Source organism: Sminthopsis crassicaudata, chromosome X (genome assembly GCF_048593235.1).
Source record: "Sminthopsis crassicaudata isolate SCR6 chromosome X, ASM4859323v1, whole genome shotgun sequence".
Taxonomy (NCBI): domain Eukaryota; kingdom Metazoa; phylum Chordata; class Mammalia; order Dasyuromorphia; family Dasyuridae; genus Sminthopsis; species Sminthopsis crassicaudata.
In genome coordinates, this window is record NC_133623.1 from 88,479,226 (window position 1) to 88,498,479 (window position 19,254).

The following is a 19,254-nucleotide window of genomic DNA, read 5'->3' on the forward strand; positions in this document are numbered from 1 at the left end:
CCTGACCTGCGCCCCTTGACCCCCGGGTCCATGCCAGGACATCGCCCCCGCCCTAACCACTCTCCTCCGTCGCCCTCGCCCTAACCACTCTCCTCCGTCGCCCTCGCCCTAACCACTCTCCTCCCTTTTTTCCATCTGGACTCCGTAGCGAGGCAACGAAGTCCTCCCCGTCCCCGTCTCGCCTCCCCATCCCCGTCTCGCCTCCCCATCCCCGTCTCATCATTTCATCCATTGCGCCCCAGTGCCACCCTTCCCGCCTTCCCGCCTTCCTCCCTCCCCACCTTCGCTAGCCCCAGCGAGCCGGTTCCGACAGCCGCCGGGCCGGCGGGGGGGGGGGGGGGGGAGCCCATCGCCCCACCCTGGCTTCCGCGAGGGGGCTCGCTCGGATCTGAGCCGACGCCTCTGCGGTTCGGACCCGCGCCCCCCGCCCCCATCCCCTTTCCCCCTTCCCCGGGGGCTGGGCCATTCCCCATCCCTCCCCGGTCCCCCGAGCCGCCCCCTCCCCCCCCCGGGCCGCGCTTCCATCCGCCCCCTCCCGGGAGCCTCTCCCCGCCCCCGCTCCCGCCCCCGCCCCGGCGGGGGGTGGCCGCAAAGGCTGGAGTGACGTCAGCGCCGTCGTCGCCCAGTCCGCCAGTGCCTGGCAGAGGTGACGTCGGCTCTGACGGTCCCCGGGCGGCTGCAGCCCAGGTCGGCGGCTGCGGCGGGCCAGGTCGGCGGCGGCGGCGGCGGCGGCGACCACGGCGGCGGCGGCACCCGAGGCAGAGGCGGCGCGGGCGGCTGTGGCGGAGGCGGCGGCCGGGGGAGCGGCGGAGGGAGCGGCTGAGCTCGGCGGCGGCGGCGGCGACGTTGCTATGGCAGCTCCGAGCAAAGGCAAGGCCGCCCCCCCACCCGTGCCCAAGCCCTGGGAAGCCGGGGCCGCGGGCGGCGGCCCCTCCAAGGCCGAGGGCAGCTTCTCGTTCGGCGAGTTCGCCGCCGTGCTGGGCGGCCTGGGCTCGGCCCCCACCACCCCCGAGCCGTTGCCCGTGCCGCCGCCGCCGCTGCGCCTTCTGCACGAGCTGTGGCAGCACGACCCCAGCCCCAGCGAGCTGCGCAAGGGGAAACTGAGGCCCGGGCGCCTGCGCCTGGCCAACCGGCCGCACCGCCGCCTGGGGCCCACGGGCCGCGACGTGCACTCGCTGAAGAAGCTGAGGGACGCGGCCAACGCCAACGACCTGGACACGGTGAAGCAGCTGCTGGAGGATGGCGTGGATCCCATGGCGACGGACGAGAAGGGCCGCAGCGCCCTGCACTACGCCGCGGCCAACGGCAACGACCAGATGGTGCAGCTGCTCCTGAACCACGGCGCCGACCCCGACCAGAGGGACGGGCTGGGCAACACCGCGCTGCACCTGGCCGCCTGCACCAACCAGGTCCCGGTCATCACCACGCTGCTCCGGAGGGGGGCCCGCGTGGACGCCCTGGACCGCGCCGGCCGGACGCCCCTGCACCTGGCCAAGAACAAGCTGAGCATCCTGCAGGGGAGCCAGCCGCAGTGCCTGGAGGCCGTCCGGCTCGAGGTCAAGCAGATCATCCAGATGCTCAAGGAGTACCTGGAGCGCCTGGGCCAGCACGAGCAGCGGGTCCGGCTGGACGACCTGTGCAACCGCCTGCAGATGACGAGCACCAAAGAGCAGGTGGACGAGGTGACGGATCTCCTGGCCAGCTTCACCTCGCTCAGCCTGCAGATGCAGAAGCTGGAGAAGAGGTAGCCGCCTAACGCGGCCCCTCCCCCCGGCCCCCCTCCACGACCTCTGCCCAGCATCCATCCTCGCCATCTCAGCCAAAGGGGAGACGCCGGCCCGTCCCGCCGCCCTGCCGCCCGATCCGCGTCGGCCGCGGCGTGGACCCCTTCGTCTCCACCGGAGGCGCGCGCTCCACGGAGGGCCCCTGCTAAGGAGCTCCCCCCGCCCCCCGCACCTGTCGCTTCATCTTCGGCTTTCATCCCCCGCCCCACCCCCCCGAACCCCGTCCCCGGCCCTCCGGCCCGGCTCCCGGGGGCGGCCGGCGGCCCCGGTGCGCCGCCCCCTCCTCGGCCCCCCGCCCCCCCGCCCCGGCCCGCTCTCTCGCTCTTCGCCGGACCTGTGGCGCCTCTCTTCCGCCCGCCGCCCGGAGGAGAGGCCGGGCCCGGCCCCCCCCCCACACCACCCCCCCTTGTTCAGAGCTGCCTTCCGAGCTTTTCAGCAGCCCGGGTTCGAGTTGGCCTCTTTGTGGCTCGCTGCCGCGCGCAGAGAAGCCAGGACCGGAGCGGACTCGGGCCGCGGAGGGGCGAGCCCTTTCCCCAGGCCTTTTTTGGGGAGAAGCCGAGGTTCTGGTGGCAAACACTGCATCTTTCACCAGCACTTCAATTTCAGACTTGAGACCTAAATGGAGTTGTGGTAAGCCGCCTGGGGGTTTCCTTTCCACCTGGGCAGTGGGGGGGAGGGGGGCCAGGAAAATTCGGGAGGCTGAGCCGGAGGGGGGCGGAGTGGAGGGGCACGCTTTGGGAGCCAAGCCTAGGCTGGCGTCGTCGCCTCTGCAAATGTCGTTCTGGGCATGAGGCGGGACCCTGACGCGCCGCCCCTCGCCTTTTGCTTTGGTCTCGGATCTCCACCGGGAAACGGATTGTTATCGGCAGGTGATGATTTCTGGGCTTTTCTCTCCCCCGCCCCCCCCCTCCCAGCAATTCCTCAGTGGTTTGGTTGGGGTGGGCAGGGCCTGGCCGGGGCCGGGCCCGAGGTGGAGAAGCCGGGGGGGGGGGGGGGGGGGGGGGGGGGGGGGGGGGCTGAGGAGCCTCGGCGGTGGAGACGGTGGCGTTTTTTCACGGGAAGCCATTTAGAGACCGGATCTTAATTTCATTCATTTTCCCCGAGCCTTCTTCCAAACAGTATTTGTTGTATATTTAAATAAAGAGAGAAAAAGATTGGGGGGGGGGGTGAGGGGAGGGAGAGAGGGGCGGGACGAGGAGGGAGGCGGGGATGGGACGCGCTCCAGGCCGTGGATTGCGGACTGATGGCTGCCGGTGTCACCCCGGAGTGGAGGGCGCCTGCTCTCCCGTGGTCCGAAGGCTTGGCCGGCCGCTCCCGAAATCCCGGGGCCCCTTGGCCACTGGAAAGCTGGCCTCTTTGCTCCCCCATGTTCCAGCCGCCTCACACATCCTCTGGGTGTTGGGGCAGTCCGTTAAAGGGGAGGAGCTTCAGGGGAGGGAGGGGGACACTCATTTAGGGTTTAGAGGAGTGGGAAAACGAGGAAGCCCAGGGATGATGGACTTCCATCCCTAGTCCCTGTTCCCATTGCCTGGGACGGAGCCCAGGACGCACACTGGGAAGCCAGCAAAGCCTCCATTCTTCCCCGCAATGGCCGAGCATTCTATTCCCTTCCCTGCCTCAGAACTTAATGTACGGGGCTTGCTCTTACCTCACGGCAGCCTTGGGAGGGAGGCAGAGCAGGAATGAGCTGTTCCCCTCCTATAGATGAGGAAGTCATCTCAAAGAGAAGAACTGCCCTTCTTCCCCTAGTGGTCCAACTCTGACATCCCGAGCCCTTTGCATCGGGCAGTTCTAAGAAACAGGCACTTGGCTCTGGGTAGGACCCCCTGTGGTCAGGCCACTGTTCTTTGCCTCGGGGCCCCTGTGATTTGCCTCGGGGCCCCTGTAATTTGCCTCGGGGCCCCTGTGATTTGCCTCGGGCCCCTGTAATTTGCCTCGGGGCCACTGTTCTTTGCCTTGGGGCCCCTTTCCCAGAGCCTCCCCTGAGGTGGGACCTCCTCTTTGGGTGGCTCTCAGGAGGCTCTGTCCCTTCCCCTCAGCCTGTTGCCCAGCCTGCTGGTGGCTCTGCCTGCTTTCTCCCTCCCTACTGCAATCAGTCCTCCTTTCAGCCAGCGGGTAGTTTTCCTAAAATGCGGGTGGGACTGGGTCCTTAAGTGGCTGACTCACTCCACTCCAGCGTTCCCCCATCCCCTCCAGAATCGAATGGAGAATTCTGTTGGGCATTCAACATACTTCCCCACTAACCCCAGCTCTGTTTCTTTCCAGTCTTCTTTGCAGCTTATTCCCTCCTGTGTACTCTGATCCAGTGATCCTGCCTTCGTTGTTGCTTTTCCAGGAACAAGACACTCCATCTCTCAGGTCTGGCATTTTTTCTGGCTCTCCCCACTGCGTGAAAAGCTCTCCCCTCTCATCTCTGGCTCCTGGCTTCATTCAGTTCCAACTTTATATCCCACCTTTTATGGGAAGACTTTCCCAAAATCTCTTAATTCTAAACCTTTCCTCTATTGATTATGTCCTATTTATCCTGAATGTAGCTTGTTTGTATATACTTGTTGACTTGACTCCTCCACTAGATTGTGAACTCCTCGAAGACAGACACTGGCTTTTGCCTCTTTTTGTATATTCCCAGCACAGGGCCCAGTGGCCTGGCCCAGTGGCCTGGTCCGTGGCCAGCAGTTAAGCTTTATCGACTGCCTGGCTGATGCATGCTATCTGTCGCCATAGGAGGATGCTCCCTGAGAACCAGGCCTGGGTTTTTGGCCTTTGCATCCCGGGCTAGGAAGAGGCCTGACAGATACTGGGGCCTTCCCAAATGCTTCTTGACCAATTATTTGCCGCAGGGAAGCGTAATGTGGCGTTTTGTCGACACCTTATGGCTACACTAGGTATCGCAGTTTAGGGAGGTGTTTAGGCCGATGCCTTCAGCAAGGAAGGGGCTTTGGTTTCTCCTGCTCTGCCCCGCTCCACGGTCCCAGAATCTGGGAGCTGGAAAGGAATTCCGAGGCCACTGTTGCACCCTAAATGAGAGTGCCATCTATAGCCTTAACACGTTAACGCAAAGAGCTTCGATGGGAAGACCTGCGCTTGTGGGAATTGAGTGAATTCACTGACTCCATCTTGCGACCGAATTCTGGAGCAAGCTCGGCTCCCCTGCTACTCAGCTGAGTCCGGTCCCATTTCTGACTTGTGAGAAAACTGTTATGGGAATTGTGGGAAAACGTTATGGCATTGCTTTAAGCCGCCCCTTTGTGGCTGGGAAGCTGGACTACTTCTACCTGTTGCTTAGAAATTCCTTTCCTAAGGAGATAGGTTATGCTGCCCGGAAACTCAATCACAAGATTGATGCCAGGAGTTTGTTGGTTTGGGGTTTGTTTCTTTGTTTTTCAAAATTACACATTCCAAACAAGTCACGCGTTTTAGCTGAAAACATTTGAAATCAGTTACTGTTTCCACAGTCCTTTGCTTGGGTATGGCCACCTGTGGGGAGAAGAACATCCCTTTTTCTGATTTGAGGGGATTCCCTCAAATTCCCTCCCAACTTGGAAAGGCCCTGATCCTTCAATTGGAAATCAGATTACCTAATATTATCCTGACTTATGGTGTTAATTGTTTTCTTTTAATACATAAAATCTGTCTCCCCCTCGTTCCAAACAGAGGACTCCTGGTTCTGACTCTTTTGCATTTAACACTGCAGTAGTTAAGAAAGCAATTTGCTCAGAAGGTTGAATCTTGGTTTCCTTGGTTATTTCATCTCTTACCCATCAGTTTTGGTTTTGGTTTTTTGTTTTTTTGTTTTTTTCCAAAACCAGCCAAATCAAGAAAGGACTCTGACCTCAGGAATGGCATCTAAGCTTTTTAGGAAGACAGTCCCCAGAAGTAGGGCTCCCTCCACAATTTTCAGATTCTTCCAAGCTGAGCTTCACCCCCCAACCTACTAAGAAAAAGATAGTCACTTTAAGGGAACGATGGGCTCCAGTAATAATAAAATACTGACGAGATCCCCTCTTTAGTGGAACAGTGGATTTGGCTAATAATAAACTACCAAAGGATTCCCCTTGGATAAAATTTCTTTTGGCATGAGACCAGGGCAAGATAGCTCTGTTAAACTTCAACCTCCCCCCCGGAGGAAAACGCTTACTGACTTGGATACAGGTCCAGCTATCCCTACAGGAGGAGGGGGGATGAAATGCATTCTCAAAATAGGTTAAAGTATTTGAAAATCCAAATGGGTCTCAAAATTGACCTGAAGAAGGGGCTTTTAACTATGGCAAATTAAAGGCATTTAGGAGGAGGTAAGGAGGCTAACAAGTATGTAATTGTTTTATTGTTTTGTCTATGTTTTTGTTTCCTTAAAAAATGAAAAAAAAAATCTTTGTCTTGTGTAATATTTAGAGTTGTTTGTAAATTCTGCTACCTTGAAAGATTTCTAAGGGGAAAATGCAGCCAGCCAGAAGGACTGCCAAAAAGCTGCAGCCAAAGAGTTTGGTATCCTGGAGAAGGAAGATTAATGAAGTTTCATATTTGAAGCAGTTCTCCTAGCTTTCTGTAATCTGAGGCTAAACTCTGTCCCAGTAACAAGACTAACTCCCACTTTTGGCTTTCCGTCGAAGATTAGGTTTTAAAAAGAACAACCAACAACATCTGCAAGATACTTTCTCTGTGTCATTTCAGTCCTGGCTGCATTGGGATTACAGAAATAAAGTCAGATAATCAAAGAAAGGAAAACTTTTACCTGGTTTCTAAGAATTTGTGGTATTATAAATGAATTAGAGATCCCAAATTATGGTAACTGCTAAAACCATCTTAGTAGATTTTGGAGGTTTGGAGATTAATCATTAAGGAGTTTGGAGATATAATCCTTTTAAGATTGCAGAGGAGAACTCCTGAGACTTTGGATAATTCCAGGAATGGACCCTCTTCTCTTCGTCCTATTGGATAAGACACTCAGCAGAAACTTAATATCTGCTGAAATATCTTAATGAGTTTTGAAGTACCACTCTGTAAAATTTAAGAAAAAATAAGAGCAAAGTTCTTTCAGGGGTAAAAAGCACTTAAATCACCTTTTGTCTGAAGTTTGATAGAACTATTGTTTTGGTGTACTGAAGAAAGGAAACTTGAAAGTAATTCTAAAGAGAAGAAAAAAAAGTGTGCAGTTCACATTTTAAATTTTTCTGGAATTTGCTATCCATCTCTTATTCACCCTTTCTTGATCATGAAAAGAGGGGGAAAAATGTGTTTAAATCAAGAAGCAACTGAAAAAATGAGTAAAATTTAATTAAAAAATGGAAAGCATGATTTGAACCAAGGAGGGGTCTGTGAGGAGGAACTGCTCCCCACCTCACCAAAGAAAATTAAGAAGGAGATTGACATTTGTAAGCTCTTAGAAACCCCAAAAGGTAACTTACAATTCATTGGAGCTCTGTAAAACTTCATGCTAAATTGAAAAGGAGTAATTCTATGAAATAACGATCATTTTTATTTAGATAATTGGGGATGTGATTAAGAAATAACAATACTCTGCCCCTGAAAGACCATTCCATGTGGGAAGTAGTATTCCCCGGTCTTTAGAATCTTGTGAGCTCCAGAGCAAGGGGATGGGAATGTGAGGCTGTTACTTGCAACTCTGTGGAAAAGGGAAAGTGCTCCCTTGAACTTCTGAAAATGAGCTAATTGTTAATTCTGGGCTCTCAATTTTAAGGCACAGCTGCCTAATAGCCCTGGAAAATTGAGATTTTGATTTTGTGGTTGTAAATCCAGATTTGATTTGGTTGAGATTTGTCCTGTAACTAAATTTTGATGTAGTGAAATGTGCTCTATTAATTGTGGCTTCAAATGCAAAGAAAAAAAAAACCAAAAAAAACAAAAAACAAAAACAAAAACCAAAAAAAACAAAATGCTGGAAAAATGCATGGATCAGGGAAACCTGAGTCACACTCCAGTCTCAGAAATTTTTTAGCTGTGTGATCTTAAGAAAATTATCTCTGTTTACCTTACTTTCTGGATCAGTAAAAAGGAAAATAATGATCGTACCCAACTCCAGGGTAGTTGTAAAGATCAAACGATTATCAAGTGCTTGGCACAGTGACTGGCATATGGTAAGCACTATATCAATGTTGACTATTCTTATTGCTTCTTTGATTGTATCTTGTGATAACTCTATACCAGACTTTAGATGTGATTAGTATAAAATGCCAAAAGATGATAAAATGAGTGATTTTTTTAATGTGGGGAAAAAATTCAGAAAAGCATTTGATTGAATTGATGTCATCTGACTGGTAATAAGTTTTATTTCATGTTTTAAATACATGGTATCGTGTATGTTATTATTGTGTTTCTAAATTTTTTTCTTATATTGTGAAATGCCGTGAGAAACCATTGTATCAGAAATGATGGTAGATACATAACTTCTCTTTTAATCTGGATGCTGTTAAAAGAATGTGATAAACAAAATAGATATTCGAAAACTGTTAAATATTTAATGGTGTATATTTTGTCTTAAATAAATGGTGATAATTTTAATATTCATAATAAAAATAATTTACTGTTTGGGGGGAAAGTTGTACTAACCCTTTAAGATATCCTTATGAGAGACCCCTTGAGACTTTGTCATCACACTGGCTCATAATTTGATTTGATTTGATTATCATTCCTAGTGCCCATATGTTGAAAAATCGAATGAAGTCTGAAAACCTAAGAACCAAGAAAATAGGCTCTCCTCTCCCGCTCCTTCAAGGGGTGGGGGAGAGAGAATTCACAAATTCACTATTTGGAAAAAATTTGGTTATCACATAAAAATGACAAAAGTGTAGAGGGTGGTTCAATCTATGAATACGAGTCAGCTATCCAACATCTGCTGTATGTCTGAAATCCCAGATGTAGTTTGCCTTAATTTATAAATAACGGATAAGCGGAATGTAATTAATTGTTAGGGAAACATTAAAAAAAAAAATCAATAACATGGAAGCCCTAAATTGTGATTAGTGACATTTTGGTAAAATCTAGGGACCATGACGTCATCCTTTTGAGTTTTGATTACAAGAATTGTTATCGTCTTTACTCAAACGAGAAATCAGATGACCTAATCTTGTATGCTGGTCTAAATGCTGTTAACTGTTTCTTTTAAAGAATAAAAGTGTCTCTCCCTGTATTCGTGGTACAGCGCCAAGCTGAGGAGGACCGGTCCCAATTTGTTATACAATTGGCATGCATGAGTTAATAAAATCAATGTGCTCAAAAGGTTGAACCTCTATTTCCTCTTTTGTTCCTCCCCGGAGACGACCCATTCTCGGGAGTTGGCCCCCACGACTTTCCGGCCCAATTCCCAATTCTGTTTCCTGGGGCCAAATGAAGTAGTTGCTCGCCCCTCCTCTTCTCCAAGTCCCCGGGACCTCGGGGTCTCCCACCCCCAGCTTTGTCTGCCTGGCATCCGTGGTGAAGAAGAAAGGGTCCCTGGGACTGATGACCTCGGCCCTACTCCTGTCCTGGCAGTCCCTGGATCTGGGATTTGGGCTGGGGTCTCTCTCCCTTCTCCCGGATCCTAGTGATTTATTTGGCCTCAAGGACGGCTTTCCCCAAATCTCCCAAGGTCCCTCGGGTCTATTTTCTCCTTTTCCCTCCTCCCGCGGCCCAGGGCGGATGGAGACTCAGGGAGACAGGAGGGTCCCCCGTCTCGCGGATCACCCCATTGCCCTCCCCCTCCCGGGCCTTGGCTCCATCGGCCAGTGCCCGGGCTGAGGGGTGTCCAGGTCCCCCCAGGCTCAGGAAGGGAGACAGCGAATTGTGTGTGTCAGTCGGTGCTCAAGGAGGGGCTCTTCCTCCTCCTCCTCCTCCTTCTCCTCCTCCTCCTCCTCCTCCTCCTCCTTCTCCTCCTCCTCCTCCTCTGTCTCCCTCCTCCTCCTCCTCCTCCTCCTCCTTCTCCTCCTCCTCCTCCTCCTCCTCCTCCCTCCTCCTCCTCCTCCTCCTCCTCCTCCTCCTCCTCCTCCTCCTCCTCCTCCTCCTCCTCCTCCTCCTCCTCCTCCTCCTCCTCCTCCTCCTCCTCCTCCTCCTCCTCTTCCTCCCCCATCTTCCTTCTCGCGGGAGGTTGTGCTGGGGGGCGGCGGGACCCATGAGGAGGGAGGGAAGGCCGTCTCTATCTGGCGACCCTCACCCAGCCCGGCCCCTCCGCCTCTCTCGTTTCCCTTATTCCATGTGACTTCCGGCCCTCGGCCGAGGTCTCAGGGTTGTGGTTCCGGGGCCTCCCGGAGGCCCGCATAGGCCCCGGCCTCCCCCTCCCTAGTTCCCTTCTGGCTGACTGGGACACACAAGACCACCGAGGCGGGGGTCACCCGCCTCTCGTCGACGGACCTGGCAGGGCCGCCCCACCCCGCGGCCCTTCTCCCAGTCTGCGCCCGGCGGAGGAAAGCTCCCCCTCCTGGTGACGTCACAGACCACGCCTTTCCCCGCGCGGAATTCCAGTCTGTCTGGGAGGAGGAAGGGAGGGGGCCCTGCGGCCGAAGGGGCACACTCCCACCCCACCCCCAGTGCCCGAGGTGTAGGGTGGGGGGGACCCTCACATCCCCCGCACATCTGGTGGGGCTCGTGGGACTGCCCCCACAAAAGGGCATCTCCCCTTTCCTTCCCCCCTTCCAGCATGGCTTCCATAGAGGGGCCCTGCCCTTCAGCCCCCGCAGTCCCTGCGGAGGAAGGATTACTGCAGAGTCCAGGAAGCTGTTTGCCATGGTGACTGGTCTGTTGCCAAGGAAACCCCAATCCTGCCGGCGTTCTTGCTAGCTACTTTTCAGACCTGTATCATGTGACTCCTGAGCCGGAGGAGAGGCTCTTGCCCACTTTGAACATCTGGGAGGCCCTAGCCCTAACCCTAAGTCCTTTGGGTGCTACAGAACCACGGCCATAGGCACGCACATGTGCGAAAACCCGGGGGGGAGAGGGACTGACCGGCGGGGCTGAATTACAGACCGCGGCAAGGGGAAGCCGATTGCAGAACTGGAGCTCTGTAAAGCAGCTGTGGGGACAAGACTTGAGGCAGCCCTGGGCACTCACGGGCCGCCCAAATCTTGATAGATCTGCTCCTAACCAGTTGGTGACGAGTCTGTCCTTAGCCCAAAGGCGTGGCTCGATGCTCAAACTTCCCAAAGAGACTCAGTGCTGCAGATCCCAAGGCCTTCGAGCACCTGGCGCGTGCCACCTGGAGACCAGGGGCCACATCCGCCAGATCGGCCCGATCCAAAGGCATACTTGAGGAGCTTGCACTCCACGGGGAATACAGAGAAGAAAAGACAAAAATTCCATTGTCAACAACTCCCGTTGCTGGAGAGTCAGGGAGCCCAAAAGGCACACGGAGCCGTGTATTTCGCCAGATATAGTTTTTGCATGACTACATCAATAAGCACCAGGTCAGGAAAGGCCCTTCCTTGCAGGCTGTTCTAGAATCGCTTCCACACCTCCTCTGCAGCCCGGCACAGCTCCCAAGCTAAACCCTTAGACTTCTGCAAAGGGGTGACAAGAGGACCTCCGAGAAGGAAGATAGGTGGCCCTCCTCAGTGATGGCCGAACTGCTGGGAGGGAGGTGGCGTGGGGCAGAGGGCAAGAAGGCATCTTGTTCCCACCCTTGCAGACAGGCCGTCAGAGCTGGGGGAGCTAAGGCACCAGCCTGGAGAAGAAGGGGAGAAGCAGCTCAGACTGGAGCCCCTCTTCCCCAGGTCGGGGAGCACAGACATCAGAGAGAACTCTGGGTTCGGATCAAGCCAGAAAGGGCAAACTCCTGGGTGAGGCGGGCTCTTGACCTAAACCAGGAAGCTGGCACTGGGCATTCAGAGCAGTGGGAGCAGGACAGATTATGACTGTTGTCATTCCTGGTGAGGGAAGACTATGTCTGTTCTTCACAAACCTGTCTCATTGTATGTCTGTGTGATGTAAAAGTCAGTCCTCGCTTCTGCTAACCTATGTAAACCTTTTTCATTTTGTAAAATTTTTTAATACATGTAAAAACAATTTTAACATTTTTTAAATTTTGAGTTCCAAGTTCTCCCTCTCCCCCTTTCTTGAGAAGGCAAACAATTCGATATAGGTTATACATCTGCAGTTATGCAAAACACATTTCTCATTAATCATGCTATGAAAGAAAACACAAACCAAACCAAAACAAACAAACAAAAAAAAAAAAAGCTCAAGAAAAAGAAAGTAAAAAAAAGCATTCTTTAATCTGCATCCAAACTCCATCAGGTCTTTCTTTAGAAGGAGATAGTATTTTTTATCATCAATTCTTCAGAATTGTCTTGCATATCGCTGAGAACAAGCTAAGTCATTCACAAATGATCACCTTTATAATATTGCTATGACTGTACACACTGCGTTCCTGGTTCTGCTTACTTCATTCAGCATCAGGTCATTTCCAGGATTTTCTGAGAATATGCTACTTATCATTTCATATAACACAATCGTATCCCATCATAATCACATACTATAACTTGTTCATCCATTCCCCAATTGATGGGCATCCCTTTAATTTCCAGTTCTTTACTACCAGCTGCTATAAAGACTTTGGTAAGTTCTTTTAAAATTTTTTTTTGATGTATTTGGGTACAGACCTAGAAGTAGTATTGCTGGTTCAAGAATATGTATGGGTTTTTTTAAAAAAGCTTTTTGATTCGCATTCTGAATTGTTTTCCATAAAGACTGGATCAGTTTACAATACATCCCCTTCGATATTTATCACTTTCCTTTTCTGTCATAGTAGCCAGTCTTAGAGATCTGAGGTGGTATGTCAGAGTTGTTTTCATTTGCAGTTCTCTAATCAGTAGTGATTTAGACCACTTTTTCATGTGACTATAGGTAGCTTTGATTTCTTCTTCTGAAAATTGTCTGTTCATATTTTACTACTTTATTTACTTATTCCAATTTATCAATTGGAGAACAACTTGATTCTTATAAATTTGACTCAGTTCCTCATATATTTGAGAAATAAGACCTTTTTCAGAGAAACTTTAACAGATATGATTACCATTTCCCTCATCCTTTTTTTTTCTTTTACCTTTTTATCCTTCTCTCTCTCCTTTTATCCTGTTCCAACTTTCGCTTCTCTCAATCTGCCCTCCCTTCTTTCAGCACCCTTCCTTACTTCTCATCCCCTTCTTCTCTTACTTCTGTGTGGGGTAAGAGAGATTTCTATATGCTATTCCTTCTTTAAGTCAATTCTGATGAGAGTAATGTTCAAACATTGGTTCAAGAAAATCTCGATGATAAATATTACACATTGTTTTCTAAGCTACCCAACTTTTCTTTGCTTCCCTGTAAGTTTTATTTTTCTGCTGGGCATTTTTCACTTTATTTATTCCAGCTCCACCCCTACCCGTCCCAAGGAAATCTACAATTAAATGCAGAGACAAATACCTAGGCAAATCAATAGATGTAAACATAGACATACATCTTCATCAACATATTTGTAAGACTGTACTATGCAAATTTCCAGTGGTCATCTCTTTCTCTGGAGGTGGATAGAATCTTCCTTCATAACTCCAAGTCTTTCCATGTTTTTCTAAATCAATCAGCTCATCATTTCCTACACCACAGTAGTATTTCAACACAATTACATCCTATCTGATGTATCTCAATTGTCTGCATTCTGTGTTGTTTTTGGTTATACAAGACATTTTAAATTTAAAATAAAGGAAATTATATTTTACACTTCAGCAATGCATCTGCCATGCAAAGTAGTTTAAGTTCTGATACTGCTGAATGTCCTTCCTCTATATCTTTTCCCCTAGTTTCTTTGAAATTCCTGACCTTTTGTCATTCCGAATGAACTTTGTGATTATTCTTTCTAATTCAGTAAAATAGATTTTTTTTATTTAATAGGGATAGCATTGAAAAAGTAGATTAATTAGGTAAAATTGTCATTTTTTATTATATTGCCTTTACCTACCCATGAACACTAAATATTGCTCTAATTATTTAAATCTGTACAAAGTGTTTTATAAAACTATAAAAATTGTTTTTTTTTTTAATAATCATGTAGTTCCTGTGTCTGTTTTGCCAGAAATACTCTCTTTTATATTGTGTAGTTATTTTAAATGGTCTGAAATAATATTAAGTAACATGAGTGACACATGGTATAGTTTTCCTATTTTTCTCCTTTAAATCTATTTTACCTTTAACTTTGAGATCATGATTACCACCTCTGCTTTTTTACATAATAAATTCTACTCCAGCCCTTTATTTTATCTTCTGTGTGTATCTTATTTTTATTGTTTCCTGAAAGAAATGTATTGTTAAATTCAGATTTTTAGTCTGCTATCCATATATGGGTAATTTTTTTTTTATGAGTTAAATTTATCCCATTCACATTTTAAGCTATAATTACTTGCTGTGCATTTCCCTCCTTCCTATTGTTCCTCACTATTCTTTTCTTCCTATCCCTTCTCTTGCTTCTTTACTTCTACCCACTATTGACCTCCTATTTCTTAAAAAACCCATCCTTCTAAGAGTCCCTTCTTTATCCCTTCCCCCCACCCTATCTCTCTGTCCTCTTATTTCTTCTAAATATAGACTTTTATACCCATATATGTGTGTGTGTGTGTACATATATATGTTGTTCCCTCTTTAACCCATTTTCAGTGAGAGTAAGGTTTCAGCACTACCAACCATCTCTCTTGCTTCTTATATATCATTTTTCCTTTCATGCCTCATTTGTATTTAATTACTCTTTTTTATCTCTCCCTACAGTTTTATTTTTTAATAATCACCCCATCATCCATAGTTCAGTCTAAGCCTTTCTTTCAAATTATCTAAATAATGAGAGTCACAAGAATACTGATAACATTTTCACATATAAGAAGTAAATAGTTTGACCTTATTGACACCCTTAAAATTGGTCTTTAATGTTCACCTTACGTTTTTCCTGGATTTTATGTGTCAAATACTTCTTTTGTCACAAATATCTGAAAATCTTTCAGTTCATAAAATGTCCATTTTTTAAAAATTCAGGACTTTTAATTCCAGATCTTTTACTCCACAAAATACAGTATTTCAATACCAATATTCCCTCAACCTAGTTACCAGGTCGTATGTAATCCTTGTTGTGACTCCCTGACGTTTAATTTTTTTTTTCTCTTGTTAGTAATATTTTCACCTTAACCTGAAAACTTTGAAACTTGGTTAAGATATTCCTGTAATTTTCCTCCTGGGATCTCTTTCAGGTGGTGATTGATGGATTTTTTCTTAAATTATGCTTTGCCTTCTTGTCCTAGAATTTCAGGGCAATTTTCCTTGCTAATTTCTTGTAATATTCTATCAAAATTATTTTTTATCATAATTTTCAGGTAGTCTGACTATTCTTATAATATCTTTCCTCTATCTGTTCTCCAGATCAGTCATTTTTCTGATGAGATGTTTCACATTCTCTTTTATTTTTTCATTCTTTTGATTTTGCTTTATTTCCTGATGTTTTATAATATTAGTTTCCTCTTGCTTAATTCTGGGTTTCCAGGAATTATTTTCTTCCTTAAGTTTTTGATTCTTATTTCTAATTGACTGACTTTTTCATAATTTTGTTGGATTGCGTTTATTTTTTAAAACTTTTCCCTCAGTCTCTCTCATTTGATTTTTAAAGTTCCTATTAAATTTCCCCAAGAACTCTTTTTGGGTTTGGGACCATTTGCCATTTCTCACTGAAAAGGGAGCAGCTTTTTTAATGCCACTATCTTCCTCTGAATATGAACCCAGATCTACTCTATCCCCATAGTAACTATCTTATAGTTGGGTTCTTTCTCCTTTCTTAATTCATTTTTATTTTTTGTTTAGCAGCTACTAATATAATCAAGTCCTACTTCTGAGGTATGAGGAATGATGCTCCAAACCTCACATACTTCCATTTTTACTATCTGAAGTCTGTACCAGGCCCAACTTTGCCAGGGACCCAGCCATGGTGTCCTACAAATGTTCTTGCTCCCTTACTCTCTGGTAGTTGTAAACTACACCTGTCTTTGCTCTGGAAGTGAAACTAGAAATGCTGCTCTCCTGCAGATGACCACAGCCAACAGGATCCTTACCCCTCTGCTATTGCACTCACTAAGCATGTGTTAGCTCCTTCTCCCTGAGAGCCTCGGCCTTTAACAAGCTGATGATTCTTTTTTTTTTTTTTTTTTTTTTTTGTGATTTTCTTGCATCATTCATTTCTTTTTCAATTTTCCTCTCCTCTTATTTGATTTTTAAAATTATTTTAAAACTCTTCCTGGAATTCTATTTTTTCCCCTAAAACTAATTCACATTTTTCTTTCAAGCTTTGGATACAGCTTCTTTGACTACTGTTCTCATGGCTTTTACTCTGGTCTGTAAGATATCTTAAATAGTCTTATCTGCTATGGTATTTTAACTAGTGTCTCTGATTCTTTTAGTTTTCCTTGAGCTGGAACTGTGACCTTGAATTGCATATGGACTATGTAACAGAGTCTTGCTTTCAGTGCCAGCAAAGTATCACCTGCAATCTCTTTTGGACCAGTTGTCCAACTCCTTTACTATCTATGGCCTGAAAGCTCTAGAAGCTGCCACTATTAATTCAGTCACCCTCAAGGCCTGCTGCTGGCTTGCCAGGATGGGACTTGTTTATTTGGTTTACAATTAATTTTTGGTCTATTTTCCCCTGGCCTTTTATTGCATGTAATTTTATTGCATCAATGATCTGTAAAAAATACATTTATTATTTCTCCCTTTCTGCATTTGATCTTGAGGTCTTTATGTCCTAATATATGCTCAGTTTTTGTATAGGTTCACATACTAAGGTAAGATCAAAATGGGTCCAAGATTTAGGCAAAAAGAACAAATAAATTGGAGGAACATGGGATGGTTTACCTCCCAGACTTGTGGAGGAGGAAGGAGTTTGTGTCCAAGGGAGAACTAGAGATCATTATTGATCACAAAATAGAAGATTTTGATTACATCAAACTAAAAAGTTTCTGTACAAACAATAGTAATGCAAACAAGATTAGAAGGGAAGTAACAAATTGGGAAAACATTTTTACAGTTAAAGGTTCTGATAAAGGCCTCATCTCCAAAATATACAGAGAACTGACTTTAATTTATAAGAAATCAAGCCATTCTCCAATTGATAAATGGTCAAAGGATATGAACAGACAATTTTCAGATGATGAAATTAAAACTATTTCCACTCTTATGAAAAAGTGTTCCAAATCACTATTGATCAGAGAAATGCAAATTAAGACAACTCTGAGATACCACTACATACCTGTCAGATTGGCTAAGATGACAGGAACAAATAACGATGAATGTTGGAGGGGATATGGGAAAACTGATACATTGTTGGTGGAGTTGTGAAAGAATCCAACCATTCTGGAGAGCAATCTGGAATTATGCCCAAAGAGTTATCAAAATGTGCATACCCTTTGACCCAGCAGTGCTACTACTGGGTTTATATCCCAAGGAAATCCTAAAAAAGGGAAAGGTACCTATATGTGCCAAAATGTTTCTGGCAGCCCTTTTCATAGTGGCTAGAAACTGGAAAATGAATGGATGGCCATCAATTGGAGAATGGTTGGGTAAATTATGGTATATAAATGTTATGGAATATTATTGTTCTATAAGAAATGACCAACAGGAGGAATACAGAGAAGCTTGGAGAGACTTACATCAACTGATGCTGAGTGAAACGAGCAGAACTAGGGGATCATTATACTCTTCAACAATGATACTGTATGAGGATGTATTCTGATGGAAGTGGATATCTTCAACATAGAGAAGAGCTAATCCAATTCCAATTGATCAATGATGAACAGAATCAGCTACATCCAGAAAAGGAACACTGGGAAATGAGTGTAAACTATGAGCATTGTTTTTTGTTTTGTTTTTCTTCCCAGATTATTTTTACCTTCCGAATACAATCCTTCCTTTGCAACAACAACAACAAAATTCAGTTCTGCACCTATATAATGTACCTAGGATATACTATAAGATATTTAATATGTATGGGAATGCCTGCCATCTAGGGGAGGGGGTGAAGGGAAGGAGGGGAAAATTTCGGAACAGAAGGGAGTACAAGGGATAATGTTGTAAAAAAAAAATTACCAATGCATATGTACTGTCAAAGAAAATGTTATAATTATAAAAATTAATTTAAAAAAAGGATTTTAAGCAGGGGGGGGAAATTTTTTTTGTATAGGTTCCATGAACTGCTGAGAAGAAAGTAAACTTTCTGTTTTCATTCAGTTTTCTCCAAAGATCTATCATATCTAACTTTTCCAAATTCTATTTACCTCATTATTTATTTGGTGGTTTGATTTATCTAATTCTGAGAGTGCAAGGTTGAGATCCCCCACTGGTATAGTTTTGCTGTCTATTCTTCTTGTTAACTCTCTTAACTTTTCCTTTAGGAATTTCTATACTATATTGCTTCATTATCTATGGTACCCTTTAGCAAGATATAGTTTCCTTCCTTATCTCTTTTAATTAGATCTATTTTTGCTTTTGCTTGATCTGAGATCAGGATGGCTACCCCTGCTTTTTTTTTTTTTTTTTTTAACTTCACGTGAAGCATAATAGATTCTGCTTCAGCCTTTTACCTTTATTCTGTATGTATCTCCCTGCTTTAAATGTGTTTCCTGTAAATAATATATTGTAGGATTTTTGTTTTTAATCCAGTCTGCTAACCGCCTACACTTTATGGGAGAATTCATCCCATTCACATTCTTAGTTAAAATGACTAATTCTATATTTCCCGGATGGGATCTGTTTATACCAAGGGTATATTAATGTGCATTCAGGAAACACTTCTTGTTCACCAGATCTGGAGATCAAAGGTGGCCAATGTCCTGGGATTACTATCCCAAGTCCTGCTCAGACTGAGGAGCTGGATCCCCAGAGCCTGGCTGTTTCCTTCCCTCAGGGCTCTAAGCTTAGCCTTGAGATGACAGGGATATCATTCTAAGGCTGCTGAGCTTAAGAGTCCCAGTAGCGGGCTTCTTCCCTCCCATCATGATTACCAATTGACAACAATTAGTCAGCCTCAACTGATTAGCTCTTAGAAAGGTGGAATGATTATGGTGGCAGACTTGAAAAGTTGTTTTGTGTATCTCCCCTAATCCCTCCCCACCCCTCCCAATGTATAACACTTACACTGGCCCTCCAGTGACATCCAGATTCCAGGAAAAAGTGGGCTCAAGTGTGGAGAGTCCAAGTGACATACTCACAGGTCCTTGAAGTCCTCCTTGCTGTAGTCCACAGGAGGCTGTCCTTATGGAAAAATGTCAATTCCCATGGGTGCAATTGCCACTTTGATGCACATCGTTCTCAGACCTGATTTTTCCAGTTCTGTTGTCTTCTCCCACATCCCCAAAGGACTAGACCTCTCCAAATGGAGGTGTCCTACACTTTTCCATTTAATATATCCCAAAGGACACTCATCTTCAAAAAGAAAACAAAACAATACTCACCCCATATAGCCAATCTGTAGCCAAATTTTTCC

At 46.4% G+C, this 19,254-nt stretch overlaps 1 pseudogene; it reads left to right on the forward strand.

The window, feature by feature from the left end:
* The first annotated feature begins 823 nt into the window (after nt 1-823).
* LOC141548452 (ankyrin repeat domain-containing protein 54 pseudogene) lies at nt 824-2,057 on the forward strand (annotated as a pseudogene).
* Nucleotides 2,058-19,254: the final 17,197 nt, after the last annotated feature.